This window comes from Adiantum capillus-veneris, chromosome 1, assembly GCF_014529385.1.
Source record: "Adiantum capillus-veneris isolate H3 chromosome 1, ASM1452938v2, whole genome shotgun sequence".
Classification (NCBI taxonomy): domain Eukaryota; kingdom Viridiplantae; phylum Streptophyta; class Polypodiopsida; order Polypodiales; family Pteridaceae; genus Adiantum; species Adiantum capillus-veneris.
Window position 1 is genome coordinate 167,479,719 of NC_140931.1, and position 16,964 is coordinate 167,496,682.

A 16,964-nucleotide genomic window follows, 5' to 3' on the forward strand; every position below is an offset into this window, starting at 1 on the left:
GTATTTTTTTTTCCATTAGACTGAGTAGGATTTTACTTTGGAACATGAGATATTGTATTTAGAAGGTATTTATACCAAATTTTGACCTTAATAAAAGAAAACCCTTTTTGTTCATTTTATGAAGTGTCTGTGAGAAGCGCATTCTGTGTACAAGAGAGAGTGAGAATTGACACTACGCGCACACTGGTGGTCAGAATCGAGTGTGGAAAAGTGTAGCGTGTTGCTCCCGGAGAGAGCTACGCGTCAACACCTACATTGCACATGTACGGCTCGGCTTCGCGAGATTGAACTGCGAGCTATTTCTAGTGATTCGGTAAGCAAACGGTATCTGTTTTTGCATTTTAGCATCCACATGTTCGTATTGAGTAGAGCTACACATTAGGCACCTTAGTTTTCAGAAACGACGACCTGCAAAAACCTGTCAGACATCCTACGTGATTCTGCACCGGGTGTTTTAGGGTAGGATTTTGGGTCACGGACCTTTGGGAGAGTGGACTATTGGTGTTAATAGGATATCCCTTAAGTTTCGTAGCATTTCGAGAACGTCTGATGGGTATTTGGCTCGTGGAAGCGTTGTAGGAAATCTCCTCCTGTGTACTTTTGAAGGCTGTAACTTAGACATTGGATAGAAACCTCTGTAGGAAGTAGTCAATAGTCGGTTGAGTATAGGTTGACACCCTATGCTTGCTTCCACGCACCTGCGGGTCTAGCTTCGTCCTTAGCTGACAAATCTTGTTAGGTGAGTTCTCGCTGTGTTGACGTCCATTGCGGCGTGTCTGCCAACATTGGCGCCACTGCCGGGGATGAAAACCCTAGGTAGGTGACCGAGACTAGTCCTTGAGGATAGGGATTCTCTGGCTTGCTAGAGTCTTATTTTAAATTTAGATAGGATCAGAGGGTGGTGGAATCCCCAGGTCTTAGGAGGAGTCTAGGGAGCATGTGTCCGGCCTAGATCCTTCGACTTAGGTAGTATTAGGTAGGAGAGTAGGAGTTAGAGTGGTAGAGGTGGTGAGAGGAGAGCTTGAGAGTCCGTGGGAGGCCAGGAAGCAACCGAGACACCAAAATCACCATCTCACATGATGAGTAGGAGTAGGGTAAGTAGGACATCATGATTTATGATCTAGAGCACTTCATGCATGTTATATTTGCTGTTAGGCTCATCAAAGAGCTGTAAAAGATGGTAAATTGTGTTTAGAAGCTGAATTGAAGTCCAAAAGTTTCTGTGAGTATTGCTGAGAGATCTGCAGAGCATAGGGAAACACACGGACAAAAAAAATAAATAAATTTGAAGGCAGTAGACATCCTACGCGTAGGATGTCTACAGGGTGATCTGGCAGGAATTTGGAGAATTTGAGTGGACTAGATTGTTTAGAAGGTAGGTTTTACCCTATTTTCACATGGAAAGTGGAAGATTGACCATATCTTGATAGATTGTGGCCAAAAGACAAGAATTGCTGCCAGACATCCTACCCAAATTGTGGCAAGGCATAATTTTGAGACCAGAACCATAGGATGTCATCCTGTGCATGATCGACATGATTTATTGAGTGCATGTGAAAGTTTCATCTCAATTGGGTGAGAAAATTGGAGTTTAAGCAGACTTTAGCATTTTTTACTGAAAAAGGCTAGAATAGCTAAGCTGGGGGTCTTTTTACATTCAAACACAGATCTAAACACACTAGGGAGCTTAGCACATCAAGGAATGGACCAAGTTGGGTTAAATTCTGTTGCAAAAGACATCCTATGCGTAGTGTGTCTAATGCATGATTAAAAGCCCAAAACTGATATTTAAGACATACCATGTTCTCATATAGCCTTAGACAAGCCTCCTAGTCAAGTTTGGTCCAATTTGGAGTTGATTTGACTGATGAATTCATCAGAACGGACATTAGGCTTCTGAAACAGATCTTTGATCAGTTGACCAGCTTATAGGTGTCCAAACCAAAAAGTAAGAACAACTGGAAGCTCAGCACATCAAGGGAAGTCTACATTGCAAATTTTGGCTGAAACATAGCAAAAAAGACATCCTACGTGTAGGATGTCTACAAGGTCATTTTTTGGACAAAATTAAACTGTTGACATACCTGGAGGTTCTAATTGACTTAAGGGTTCCAGAACTTCTTTTAGAAGTGAAATTGGACTTTGTTTGACCTTTTGACGGAGAAAAGACGGAATTAAGACTTTACCTCTAGACTGACAAACACTTGGATTGTGTCCAGTTCAAAATTGACAGACCTAATCAAGAGCATCAGAAGTGTATAGAGTACAGTAGTGGTTGAGATTAACCCTCCAGTTGTACCAACTATTACTAAGACTACCTTTAGTGGTTAAATGCTTTGATTCAATTACCGAAATTAAACGCTTGTGTACATGTATATTCAGCAGCAAGGCAAGAAGTTGTGCAGAAAATGATCCCTTGCCAGGTGAGTGGTTGGATTTGTGATAAATTGCATTGTTAAGTTTGATGAATTTAAGATCATGAAGACACATTCCTAGAGACCAAAAAGTGGCAGGTGATCAGGGTATCTTAGTATCCACTGAGGAGAGTGTAACTCAGGCAAGGCTAGATCCATTAGCCCCAATCATTGAGGAAGGTAGTGATATTGACACTTCGTCAGATAAGTCCTTCTTCATGATGGGTAGTCAACAGCCAGGAGGTTTCTCCGGTAAAGGACTAATGCTAGGAGGAAGTACCTCCCAAAACCCTTTGAACAATGCCAAGTTCATGATAATCTTCTTAGAAGGAACAAACTCTCGGGGAGCCCTAGTTTATTCTGACTATCCGGGACGCAAGGGTATGTGTATAGAGGAACGACCTTCTCAGAGACTAGAGATAATTCAAGTCTATGATGATGGAGATAGATTCCGAGATGAAAAGGGGAACCACTATCTGATAGTTAGCAACCGTGAGGATTACAACAGGTATGGAGATAATGTGGCAAAAGGAAAAATGGTCTCAAAAACTCAAGAGCCGCCCCCAAAAATTGATCGAACTGGAGCTCTTTTTATGTATGATAAAAAAACAACCAGAGTCTCTACCTATAATAAGAATGTGGGAATTTATAAGCATGAGAGCGAGGGAGTAGTCTCTTACTTTTGATGCAAAGAACCCTTCCCAAATGAATTAATCAATGACAAGGTTCTTTACTTGTTCTCTTATGAAATTGCTATGGGGAAGGATATCATTTTTGTTGACAGGTATGGGCGAGAATACAAACAAATTCTGCCAGAGGAGGTAGATAAGGCAACAGCTCCAGAAACATCAACATATGCCCCCGAAGAAGTACCAAGGTCCACCTATACCCCTAGCAAGTCAAAAAATCCATTTTCAAAGGAGCACGACACAACATCACATTCTAACCGACAGCAGACGTTCAACTACCAGAACCAACAGGCAACCCAACCATCATTACAGGCATGGCTTCAACAAAGTGCGACATTAGAACAAGACCAAAACAGAGGTGGTTATCCAGCCGCACGAGGGCTAAGAGATTTACAATAACCACTACTCTATTCATAGTATCAAGGCGAGAGTAAGCCAAAAACTCAAGAGTCAGCAGAGCCTGAAAGACAACCCATAGAACGAGTTCGAAGAGATGAACCACCTCTTGCAAGAACCATAAGAAATTATGGCTTAGGAGTACCTCTGAGAGAGGAACCCTCCCACTATCGAAGGCCAAAGGAGGTATATCGAGTAGGATGAGGAGAACCAATGATGAGATTTGTAGACCATCATAGAATTAGACCTTCTCATGTGCAAAAATGGGTAAACAAGAAATACACGGGGAACAGAGATCCTAGAGATCATGTAGAAGCCTTTGTGTGTGTAATTAGAGCTGAAGAAGTTTTAGATTTCCCTACTCAATTTGCAGGGTTTGGACTTACCCTAGAAGAGGATGCCGCCACGTGGTTTGATTCTGTGGAGCATAGAGATTTTGAATCTATGGAGGAGGTTTTTGAAAAGTTTATTGAGGAATTATCACAAAGGGGGATAGCTCATAATACAGTCTCACAAATCCATAAATTCAAACAGAAAGAAGGGGAATCTGTGCAAAAGGCAGCTCTACAACTAAAGAGATATGTGAAGTTCTGCCCGGTGGAGGAACTACCAACCCAGTCCCGACTTATGCTTATATTTATTCAAGGACTGAGAAACACAGATCTCCAGAAGGACTTACATATAAAGAGGAGCACAACGTTAAATGAGTTAACTAAGGAAGATCTTTACCTTGTAGACAATTGTGCGGTCTACAAGGAGGGTGAATTCAAGGATCTTGATGACGATTCATCCTCACAACAAAGTGGAAGCAAGTCCGCTAAGACAACACTGAGAGGAGAAGTTGCTGTAAGCCAGTAGCAGCTTGTGGAAGAAGTGCTAAAAAAAATGAATATGTATGCCAAGCCTCAGGCTAAGCAGCCGAAGTGGTGTGCAATTGAACAAAAATGGACAAACCATGTGACGGAGGAATGTTATTATAACAAGCGATATGTGAGAGAGCAACCATATGCTCCCCAAGCTCAGGTAGCATCTCCTCAAATCCCACCGATGCCTAGGTATCAAGCAGGTAACCTACCAGGACCTGTAGGAGTTGAAAGACCACAACCAGTATTGGGGCAATAACCACCCCTACCAGGAGTACGACTGATCGGCATAAGATATGCACCAACAATAAACGAACCAGAAGAGAATGCTTTGGTACCTATGCATGCATATTACGAAGATTCCAATGGATATGCAACAAATCCTGTCTATTATCCACCGGAAGAACCTAAAATGCAAGAACCTTGGAGCATGATTGGAAGGACAAGACCACCAACAGCTGCACAAGCTGCAAGAGAAGGAAGATACAGCTTGGATGAACAAACACTATTGTTCATAGCCAATGGAGGAATGGGCTGGCAGAGGCATACTTACCAACAAAGAGGGGCTCAAGGAGCACCTCAACAACCTAAGGGACCCTGCTACAAGTGTGGCGGAGATCATTGGCTAAGGGACTGTCCTCACGATGAAATCATTAGAGTCAACGCGTGTTGCACCAAGTGTGGAATTACTCACTTGATTCCTGATTGCCCTAAGAACGTGAGCAAAGGAGCAAAAACTACTTTGAACATGCTGCAAGCAGTGCCTTCCAGTGGAGAGTCAGAAAACAAGACAGTAATACCTATTCAGGTAGTCACAAGGGCATAGACTCAAAGAAGAACAAACGAACCCATAATTGAGGAGCCAAAGACCGATGCCCCTAGTGCAGAATTGAAAAATCAAAGAAGTACTTGGAAAGCTAGAAAGGCTCATATGAAATCTAGGAGGAAAAGAGAGAAAACGGCTCTATTCGAGGAGTTAAAACACACAAAGGATTGATTGAGCGGTTAGAGGATCTAACTAGTTTAAGTTTACACACTGTTGCAACCATAGGGCCCAAGGAAATAGTGGAACCCAAAAGCGTAGGATCAGGAGGATCAGTACTGGTAGAAAAAGTAAATGAGCAGCTTGACGCACTTTTAAAAGCATACGAAGCTAGACTCAAAAACAACCAACGTCAAGAGCAAAGATGGATGACTTATCCATATGCAAAACTAGAAAAACAAAGGTTGGAAATGTGTCGGAAGATGATTGAAACAGCCCAATCCTTGATAGAAAACCCACTTGGTAAACCTGCAAGTTGGCACGAGGTGCCAGCTCCAAACCCTATCACACCTACTCAAGAGAAACAAGCAGACACAAAGGAGGGACTCACGACTGCCTCAAAGTCTAGGAGAGAACCTATCATAGTGCCAAATACAACAGATGAGACAATTGATGGTTTCCAGCCTAAAACATTGGCAGGGATGGGTAAAGATTGTGACAGTCTAGATGACCTCTGGAAGCAAATCCGAGAAGCAAATGAAGCTAATGAGGTAAACTACCAACTACATCGCACTGGAAATGAGAAAAATGAGATCTTACCTCCCATTGAAGAATTTGAGGCAAGATCACATATGAACTTCTATATGCATTCACAAGGGGGGGACCAAGGTTCAATTAGTTCGGAACAGCCAACCAGACTCGCTAAAAACTCTACCCTCTTACCTAGGGGAGTATGAAGCTAAGTCTGAGGTGAGAGCAATCCCATCTCAAAGACTTTCTCCTAACAGAGTAATGGATTCACAAGTGTTGATTGAGTTATTGTCGACACCCGTGGCATGCACAATCACGTTAGCCGAACTCCTGAGGTTACGACCAAACACGTGGACCACCGTAGGCAAATGCTTAGAAAAATTTGGAGTAAAAGACCCTACCTCGACGCTTCAAGATGGGATCAGAAAATTGGAGAAGCCTCAACTAAACATTAGGCCTGTATCTTTAAACAAGGTTGGAGAATATTGTGAGGGAGAAGATGGAAATATGACACTACCAGTAGAATTTCAGGGAGTAGTATCCAAGGCTATTCTCGACAGTGGAGGGGGAGTCGCTGTCGCCACCAAAGAAATCTAGAAAAAAAGGGGAAAATCGGCTTTGAGAGCAACCAGAATGAAATTGCAACTGGCAGATGGGTTCATGGAAAAGCCTCTAGGACTTTTAGAAAAAGTAATTGTCACCTCTTGCGGAATTGAGTATGAGCATACATTTGCAATAGTTGATTTCGACAAAAAGAACAATTACGAGATCATATTGGGAAGACCATTCATGAGACAATTAAAGATGGTACATGATTGGGGTTATGACCACATATACCTCAGGCGTGGGGAGACCACAACCAAAATATACCTAAAAGACCATAGTTACAAGGATGTGAACCACACACCAGTGGAAGAGTTTGATTTGGCTACATTGGCAGGGTCCAAACTCCCAGCATGGTTAGGGCAGAAAAAAGAGCTATGGATGTATGGAGCTTCACATTGTGGAAGCTTGAAAAGAGAGGAATGCATCTTAGAAAGAGCTATTGAGGACAAGGATTATATTCCGGAACCTTTTCTCGAAGATGCCTTAGAACCTATGGAATGGGAACACATACTAGCAACATTGGATGTCTGTACCATTACAGATATCCCAACAACAAAATTTTGTGATAAGGATGGCTATGATGTGCTACCCTTTTACATGCTAAAACTTGTACAAGTAGGAGATGAAAATGTAGACTCACCAGAACAGGAAGAGTTTTATAACTCCTCTGAGCATCTGGAAGTAAGTAACGATGCAGATAAGTGTTTAGATAGCTCAAGCCAGTGTGGGGAGACAACCGCAGATATCAAGTTTTATGATTTTGCAAATCAACACCCTACACGCCAGGAATGCTATAGAAAAAAAAGAACAGAAAACAAAATTAGAGAAAACCTGATGCCTAGGATAAAAGACAAAACTCACTATCTAATGCTTGTCAAGGCAGAGGATTGTGTAAAAGACCAAATATCAGGGAGATTCTCAAGAGTTCGAAGGGAAAGGACTAATGAGGAAATAAAACAAGCACGAAAAACAAAAACAGGAACAAAATCAAGAAAATATCAACAATCAAAACAGGAAAAGACAAAAGATCCAGAGTGGACCAAAATGGAGCGTAAAAAGAAATACCAAGAACTTAAACGGACGTTACGAGAGGTATGGACTACTGAGGAAAAAAGTGAAGGTAAGGAAGATTCAGAGAAAGGAAACATGAATGTACTATCCCACTATTGAAAATTCACCATCCAAGACAGAAAAATCATAATGACACCACCAGTAAGGGAAAGAATCAACCAGGAATCTTACGATGGGCCGGAAAATGCAAAACGAATTGACCTCGCTGCGCCAGGCGAAGAGCCTCAGCCTGTCGATATAGCAACTGATTTAGAGCCTGAGGAAGAAGAAATGCTAACACAGCTTCTCAAAAAGTATAAAGATGTGTTTGCATGGTCTTACAAAGACCTCAAGGGAGTGGATCATCGATATGCCAACATACAATTCCTTTGAAATCAGATGCCAAACCAAGCAAAGAGCGTCCTTATACATATAATGACACATTCGCTAAACGAATCAAAGAAGAGATTGACAAGCTGATAGATGCCGAATTCATCTATGAAATCGAGTATACAGATTCGGTGTCACCCATTGTGGTAGTCCCCAAAAAGAACGAAAAGTCGTGTGTGTGTGTGTGAATCTCAAAAAGGTGAATGCAGCCACAATAAGGGATAACTATCCCTTGCCAATCACAGAACATGTGCTTGAGAGGGTAGCAGAAAAACGGGTCTATTCCTTTTTAGATGGGTTTTCGGGATACAACCAATTGGCAATTGCAATAGAGGATTAACACAAAACAGAATTTGCCACAAAGTGGGGAATATATGCGTATAGAGTTATGCCTTTTGGCCTAACCAATGCCCCAGTCACCTTCCAAAGGTTAATGACTCATGCGTTCAAAGAATACCTAAGAATATTCTTAGAAATATATATGGATGATCTCTGTGTCCACTCTCTTATTCGAGAAGAACACATTGACCATTTACAAAAGGTATTTGAGAAGTGCAGAACATATCGAATCTGTCTCAATCCGAAAAAGTGCATTTTTATGGTAAGGCAAGGCCGCATCTTAGGACATATTATCTCAAGAAACGGCATAACCACTGACCTAGACAAAATTAGAGTCATAGTAGACTTGCCTAGGCCTACTAATGCCAAATAAGTACAATCTTTCATGGGACATTGGGGATATTATCAAAGATTCATATATATGTATGCGGTCATTGCACAACCACTATATCGCTTATTAGTCAGTTTCGACTGGACTGAGGAGTGTGAAACTTCATTCAAAAAGCTTAAGGAAAACCTCGTATCAGCACCTGTACTTATAGCACCCGATTGGAAAAAGATATTCCATGTTCACATTGATGCCTCTGCATACGCAATTGGGAGTATTCTTGCTCAACCTGGAGACGGAACAATGGATTTCCCAATATGTTATGCGCGCCGACATCTAAATAGTGCAGAAAAGAACTACACCACCACTGAAAGAGAGGGATTAGGAATGATATTTGCTGTAAAGAAATTTCGGCATTACTTACTTGCAAACAAATTTGTGTTCTTCACAGATCATCAAGCTCTTCTGTATCTAGTAAATAAACCGTGCAACACTAGGAGAATTGTACGCTGGTTTATTATATTGTTAGAGTTTGACTTCACAGTGGTAGTAAAAAAGGGTAAAACTCATCTACGAGCGGATCATCTTTCAAGATTGCAAAACGGGGAAGCTCCTGAAGGAGTAGATGATGACATACTTGACGCTTATCCCTTCAATATTGAAATGATACCCAAATGGTCTCAAGAAATTGTTAACATTCTTTCCTTTGGAGGTAGATTTGATAAAAAGGAAGAGGGGTCCAAACAACAAACATTTCGAAAAACAAAAAACTTTCAGTTGATTGCGGGACGACTGTACCATCTAGGCTCGGACCAAATTCTACGATTATGTATAAATCTAGAGGAATTCAAGTGTTATCTTGAAGAAGCATACATCCAAGACTGTGAATTTCATTATTCAACAATGAAAACACACCAAAGATTGAAACACTTAGGAGTTTATTGGCCAACTATGTATGCGGATACACATGCTTATGTTAACAATTGTACTATATGTAGTGCCAAACGACCAATGGATCATGCGACATTGTTTCAGGTAACCATTGCACTTGCATGGAGTCAATATATTATTGATTCCGTAACAACAAGAAGATTCCTGAAAACATAACAAAAGTGCGACAAAGGGCTATAGAGTTGGAAGCTTGAGACTTTAATTTAATTGAAAATCAACTCTACAAGAGAGGAAAGGACAATCAACTTAGAATGTGTGCAAGTGAGAGTGAATACCTACTGATTCTAGAACATGCACATGGAGGAATAAGTGGAGGCCATTTTTCAGGCGATAAGACGGCAAAAATTGTCTTAACCGCAGGGATATGGTGGCCTACATTGCACATGGATGCTGAGGAATTTGTAAAGCGTTGTGATGCATGTCAGCGCACTAAGGTGCCGATAAAGAGAGATGAGATGCCACTACGGCCAATGATGGGAGCACGGGCATTTGCAAAATGGGGAATTGATTTTATGGGGCCTATTTCACTCCCTGTGTATCGCACCCATACCCATTTCTAGTTTTGAGAGCTTCTTCTTCTTTGGTGGAGGCCAAATGGGAGTTTACTATAAGGGATTGAATTTGAGAGAGGAAGAGTTGGACGGAGGTGTCTTTCCATTTGGTTAGGTATTGGAGCCAATCACTCGAGGCTAAAAGGGGTAAAGTAATAGAAGAGAGCTTGTTAACTAGGTCAGTGAGGCGGCTTTCTACTTCAGGGTGGTAGTTATCCACTATAGTTTGGAGGTTTTGAACAAGGAGTTTTTGTTCTTGGATGAGGTCAAGGGTGCAATCTAGTTGATATAGGATTGTGAGGGCAGTGAACTTGGTGTTAAGGAGGGCTTGAGCTTGGGTATTATCTAATGGAACTACACCAAAACACCGAAGTGTTTTGGTGTAGTTCCATTAGGTGTGCGGTGTAGGTAGAGGCTTTGGCTAGCTTCTTGTGTAGCTTGGTAAATTCAAGAAGGGAAAGATTAATGATATCATCAAACTCCTTGGGTTTTGAAAGAGGGTAAGGGAAGGGTTTGGGCAAGGGGGGGATTTGGGGCTCCTTGGATGATGGAGGTTGGTAGAGGGAGGGATTCAAAGTATTAGGTGAAGGGGTGTGGTTTTCATGGTGGAGAGGGTAATTTAAAGTTTGGATTGCATCTTCTTTGGAGGGTTTGAATATGGTGGGAAGGGTTCTGTGCCGGGGTTTGGGTCTTGGCGGACGGGTGAATCTTCTACCGTAAGACTGGCTTGATGAGGGTTGGGGGAGAAGATGAAGGATTCCTCTGAAAGTTTCTCAAATTTGTCGTCCATAATTTCGTAGGGGTCGAGTGTGAGGTGGTCTAGTGATAGCATTTTATCCATGAAGAGTTTTTTGTTATTGAGTGGGTGTTGGCCGGTGGGCCATCTCCCGAGGTAGAGAGGTCACCGAGGTTTGGTGCATTATTGTCGATGGGAGAATCCATGCTATTGTTGTTGAGGCCTACTCCATTATTGTTGTAGTGTGAATCCATGTAGGGGTTTCACAAGTGTGTCGAAGGGTTGAAGCTGTTGCGTGTGTAGAAGGAAGGGTTAAATTGATGGCAAAGAGGTTTTAAGATTTAGTTGCACGCGGGAGGGGTGTGGGTAAAGGTAAAGGTTGAGTGTAAAGATAAAGGTTAAGGTTGAAGCCTTTTAAGTGAAAGCTGGAGCCAAATTTGGTGTCGAAGATGAAGCATCGGCTACGGTGCTGAAGGTGAAAAGTTCCTGTCGGATCCGAATTCGATAACAAGGTTGACAAAGGCATGAGCGTGGGTACTCCTAGTGTGTTGTACTGTGCCAATAATGAGAAGCTATGCTTAGGCTCGTAAGGTTGCAACTCTGGCTGCGCGAGGTATGGCGGCCTAGAATCCGTCGTACTGCAATGATGCAGGTGAGAAGATACCTTGATGAAGAGGGTGATGAAAAGTTGACGACCTACAGTGAGGAGGGTGAACCGTCACAGACACTACGAGGGCACTACCATGCTACTGGGGATGATGCAAGGTATAGTCTTGAACTTAGTGAATAGGGTGTAAATAAGATAGCCATCGATGATGAGGGCGGCAACTATGAGTGTCGGAGCTTTAAGGTGGCCGCCTTGTGTGGTTGAAGTTTTGATAATACTGTAGTTCAATCTTTAATAACCCTGTAGTGTTACAAAGAGGTGGAACAATTCGGTTTCATAGTAGTGGGTCCATAGGAGTGGGGTGCCTAAGGTTAGTAGCGGGCGTTATGTGTTGCGTGCAGAGGTGTTATGTGTTGCATGCTGGGAGAGAGCGGGGGTAGTGACTGTTGTGTGTGCTGAGCCAGTGGAGGTGAATAAGCAAAGGAGAAAGCACAGTGAAGGTGCAAGCGCAATGAAGGTGAAAGAGTAGCAAGGTTTTGTGTTGGGAGCAGGCTAGGGATTTAGCTTCAAGCAAAGGGACAAGGTGCGATAGGGTGACGGGAGTGCGATGTTTGCTATGAATATGGTGTAAGCGAGAGAGAGGAGGAGGCCGGATTGATTAAGTGCAGCTGTGTAGAGTACTTAGGTCTGGTGGGTAGTACGTAATGGAATCTGAGGGGATTGGCTTAATTGGCGTTAAAAGCCGCTTGAGGGAATTGAGCTTGGTACTGAAAAAGAGAAGTTATGAGCCGCTTGAGGGAATGAGCTTGGTACTCAAAAAAAAGGAGGGGGGGCGGGGGGGGGCGGGGGCGGGAAGTTGTCAACGTCCAACACTTAAAGTTTCAAGGCAAAGGGGCAATATTATTCGCTTTAAGTGGTGTTAATAGACTTTAAGTGGTGTTAATAGACTTTAGGGGGAATTAAGCTTGGTACTCAAGGAAAAGAAGGAGGGGGGGAGGGGGGCGGGGGTTGGGGTTGGGTTGGGGGAAGGGGGAGAAGAAGCATAATTACTATGGTTTCTAGGCTTGTTGAAAAACGGAGGGAGGGAAAGACGAAAAATACACAAGGAGAGAGTTTTGACGGGTTGGGTGGATTGGGTGGGGAAAAGGTCTTGGATAAAGGGAGACTTGCTAGACGGTAAAAGAATGTAAGTGGATAAAGGCTAAAAGAGAGTAAGAGTTAAGGGTTAAGGGATGAAAGAGTGCGCATTGCTTTTATTTTTAAAAAACAAATCAATTTATAACAATATTTAAGCGTGCGAAGCACTTGGTTTCGGAGTATAAGGAGGGAGGTGGGGGTAGGTGTAGGCTATGGGGTACCAAATGCGTTTTGCTCCTTTTAGGAGCTAATCAATGGTAGCAGTAGGGAGATTATGAATGGGTTAAAGGGGAGAAGATGTTCTTTATATAAGAGAGAGAGGGCGGGGGGGGGGGGGGGGGAGGGGGGAAGAGGAAAGGTGTGCTTTGAAGGGGTTAAGTTAGGAAATTAGTCTACCTAACTAAAGGCAGCGAGTGGTGTAGAGTCTCCCAAGGGTAAAAATGAAGGGGTTGACTTTTATCGAGAGAGGTCTTTATTTACTTTTACCTAGGGGTGGTTTTTATTGAAAGAGGGAAGATTATGAAAGGAAAAGGGGAGAGGATGTTCTTTATATAAGAGAGAACGGAGGAGGAGGGAGGGGGGTCAAAAAGTGGTCGAAAAACGACCGATTGGTTGGCGGGCAGTCAATGGCCGATGGTCGATTTCAAAGGAGGACTTGTCTTCTTAAGGACGGCCACACATGGGCGGATTGGAGGGTCTGATTTGGACTTGTCTACACAAGGGCGACTACACATGGTTGCCTCTCATGAGAGAGGGCAACCCTTTTGGCCTATAAAAGGAGGCCTCTTCTACACACAAAAATGAATTGTGAAGCATTGTGGTGCATTGTGAAGTTGATCTGAGGTGGTGAGAGTGAAGCAAGGCAGGAGCTCCAAAAGGGTATAATCCCTTTGTAAACTACTTCTTGTTTTGAAGTACTAAAGCCATCAAGTGGTTGCTTTCCTCTGGATGTAGCCCACATTAGGTGAACCACGTATATTGTGTGTACTCTCTCTCTACTCTATAATCTCTTGTGTGTGAAAATTATCTCTCTCCATTAAGTAATATACTCAATTATCTACTTAGCTACGTCATATTTCCTAACAGGCCACATTACATGGCCAACATTAGCACTTTTTTAAGCCCATACACAGCACATGTCCGAGAATGCAACACTGTCATCCAGGAGGACTTCGACTAGGAAGGGGGGAGGAACCGACATGCTACAAGTTTAAAAAAAGGGCAATGTTTTCCTTGATTTTATGGATTTTTGTGTTTGATTGCGAGTATTTTGGTAAACCAAAGTAGATGTGCCCTTAAAAATTGTGTAATAACAGATGACAGAGGCAAAACGCTAAGATGAGCCTCTAGGTGTGTGTATAAAATTACAGTTTTCATACAGAAAAGTGAGAAAATGGAACAATCCTGTGAAAAATACTACGGATAGACGTATATAGTGGTTTTTTATTATCTTGTTTTTTTGATAATTTTCGGATAAAGTTGGCTATTTTTCTTTATTTTTGATTATTTTTCAACCAAAAACAAAGAAAAATAGAAAAAGTAGGTGAAATGACAACATGGGGACAAAAGAAAAATATAGGAGTGATCAATAAGTGATTGACAGCTTATGGTGAAGACGGGGTGCAAATATATAAAAAGTTACGGAAAGCCAAATTAGCCGATTTTTTGTCTAAATGACAAATCTTTCGAAAAACAGAGCAACCGAAGTCCAAATGAAGAAATTTTTTGAGCATAAAGTACATTTCACAACAAGATAGGAGCACATGTCAAATTTGGTAAAAAGTGGTCCAGGAACCTCGATATAAGTTTTTTTGGGCCCACTTAATGTTGAGATAGGCATGTCCTTCTTCAACGACTATGTGAAACACCTCTACATGTGCATACTATTTGCTATTGACATTTGTCCTATAAGTTATAAGCTTCTAAGAAGGGCCACATGGAGCCACCTTGAGCTTATTGCATGCAAACCCAACAACTCGTATAAGAGCTTTGGTGTTGCTCTATATTGTTGATGCTACCTTGTTGTACGCTCTCCCTCCGTATGTGCTTTCTCATTCACACTTCTGTCACTCAATTTATGAGTTCTTTTTCTGATTTTTACTCTCTTTGATTGTCTAGAGTAAGATTGACAGTGTGTGTTGTGTGTGTATCTAGTGTTTGTCTACGTGAGTTGAGAGAGAGAGAGAGAGAGAGAGAGAGAGAGAGAGAGTTCTATTTGCTGATTACGATAGCATCTGCCCTCTCGCCATACCTCCGCTCATGCAAATCCCTCAATTCTTGTATGCTCTCTTAATATGATCGGGTAATCCGCAATCTTGCACACCAACCTCACAACTGGCCCTGGCTGCTGCACCATGCGGCCCATAGCTGCTCAAATCTTGATTGCCAAGCACCAACGGGATCTTGAGTGGCTCCGCCCCTAATCACAGCTTGCAAAGCTTGTTTGTCTCTATTGTTGCTTGGCTCATCTCTATTGTTTCCTCTCAAGCGCCACAGTATTTCGGCCTCCAGTTACGACAGCTGTCAGTCAAAGTGCGACACATCAAGCATCAACACCACATGGTGTCACACACTGCTCACTCAGCTCTTGCGTGTTCCATCACGTGCCACCACAGGTTGTCGGACTGCACCATAGTGTCTGAGCTATATCATCAAGCTTACCACTACAACGCGCGCGTGCGTGCACACACACACACACACACACACACTCGGGAGTCGATGCATACATCTTGCGAAGTTGCACAACAAGCTCCTGGTTCTTGCATCGGCCTACTGTTGTGCGCTATCACAGCCTTGCTATCAGCATCTCGCCAAGCTACACAACAAGCTCCTGGTTCTCGCCTCGGCCTACTGCCGCTCACTGTCACAGCCTAGTGCTCCCGCTCCCTCCCCCCCGCCATTGCTTGTCGTTTTGCGAGTGCTCGTCAAAGCTACGCTGTCGTTTTGTTGGCAGCAGTAAAATACAAAAAAAAAGGCTCTAACTTGTTAAATGGACATTCCCACCATATCTGCCTCTTATTGGATATTCACCATAAGGCCTATTCACATGGCAGTGTAGCGACAAGAACATAAATCTCCGCATATCAATCTTTGCCATTTTCTATATTTTGGCAGTCTTTTGGGATTTCACTATCAATAAGTTGAGGGCGCAACCTTGCATCGAGCATTCGAGGATTTCAATTCTTGACTTCAAAGTACTCCCGGATAAAAGCTTCCCTTGTCGACTCTAGGCACACAATCAAGCTTCAAAGTTTTATGAAGCCTTTTGACTTCATGCATTCTCTCAAGCTTCAATCGTTTCCAAAGCTATCAAAGCATTGCACAAGCTCATTATTTGTACAAAAATGTGGCATACTTCTCCTTTCATTATGCTTTTTTTTTTTTTGCACTCAAGGCATGATAACAAAGTCTTGCCTTTCATTATGTCTGCTAAAACTATCTACAAGAGATGTGAGAGGACTAGACACTGCCCCAATTGTATCTAGAGGTAAGACCTTCCTTGAAAGAATCCCTCGTGCTGACATCATTCACACGCTGTTATGTATGCTAAAAATATTTATCAAGAAGAGAACCAAAGGTGAAGCTATCGTCGACAAAGTATGCACAGGCTATAATGGTGGAGGCAGCAAACCATATCAAATGATGAAGACGACTAGGAGCAAGGGAAGGTGCTACTAAGAGTAGACATTGACAGTTATAGATATGGTTATCCTTTGCCTTTCATGTTTAAGGGGAGGAATCCTTAAGTCTGTGTGACACTATGTCTATTTGAGACCATGATTTAGTATGTGTGACTGCCACAGTCTGTGTGACTACCCCAGTTTGTGTGACTGCTTGCCTATGTGGCATTGGGCCTCGACTTAAATTGCTTTAGTATAGTGCATGCCTAAGGGGAGGATTGTTGAGATAGGCATGTCCTTGTTCAACGACTATCGGAAACACCTTAGATCTTCCTCTTCTTCTTTCTCTCTCTCTCTCTCTCTCTCTCTCTCTCTCTCTCTCTCTCTGTAAAAATCGTGGACGCTTTGGCTCTCTCTGTCCTACGATGTTAAAATTCTCTTCTTCTTCTTCTTCTTCTCTCTCTCTCTCCAAAATTTATAATTGAGCAAAATTGATGAAGGGTACCTACAAGATAACAGTAGTTTGATTGCCCTTTACACACGGCATAATCTCCATGAACCTGAAGGCCACTCCAAAATAATTTACAGATGGCACGTAGGCAATGCGGAGGCTAAGGGGTGACTGGTGAGAATTGTTCCTAGTTGCACGGTTTCTGTCATAATAACAAATATCTAATTCTCCTAAATGATTTTCTCATGTTAAACTGATCATATAATATGGGGAAATGCCAGGGGAGAAAAAACTAGAATATTGGTTAAGCTAGCAGACTGGCC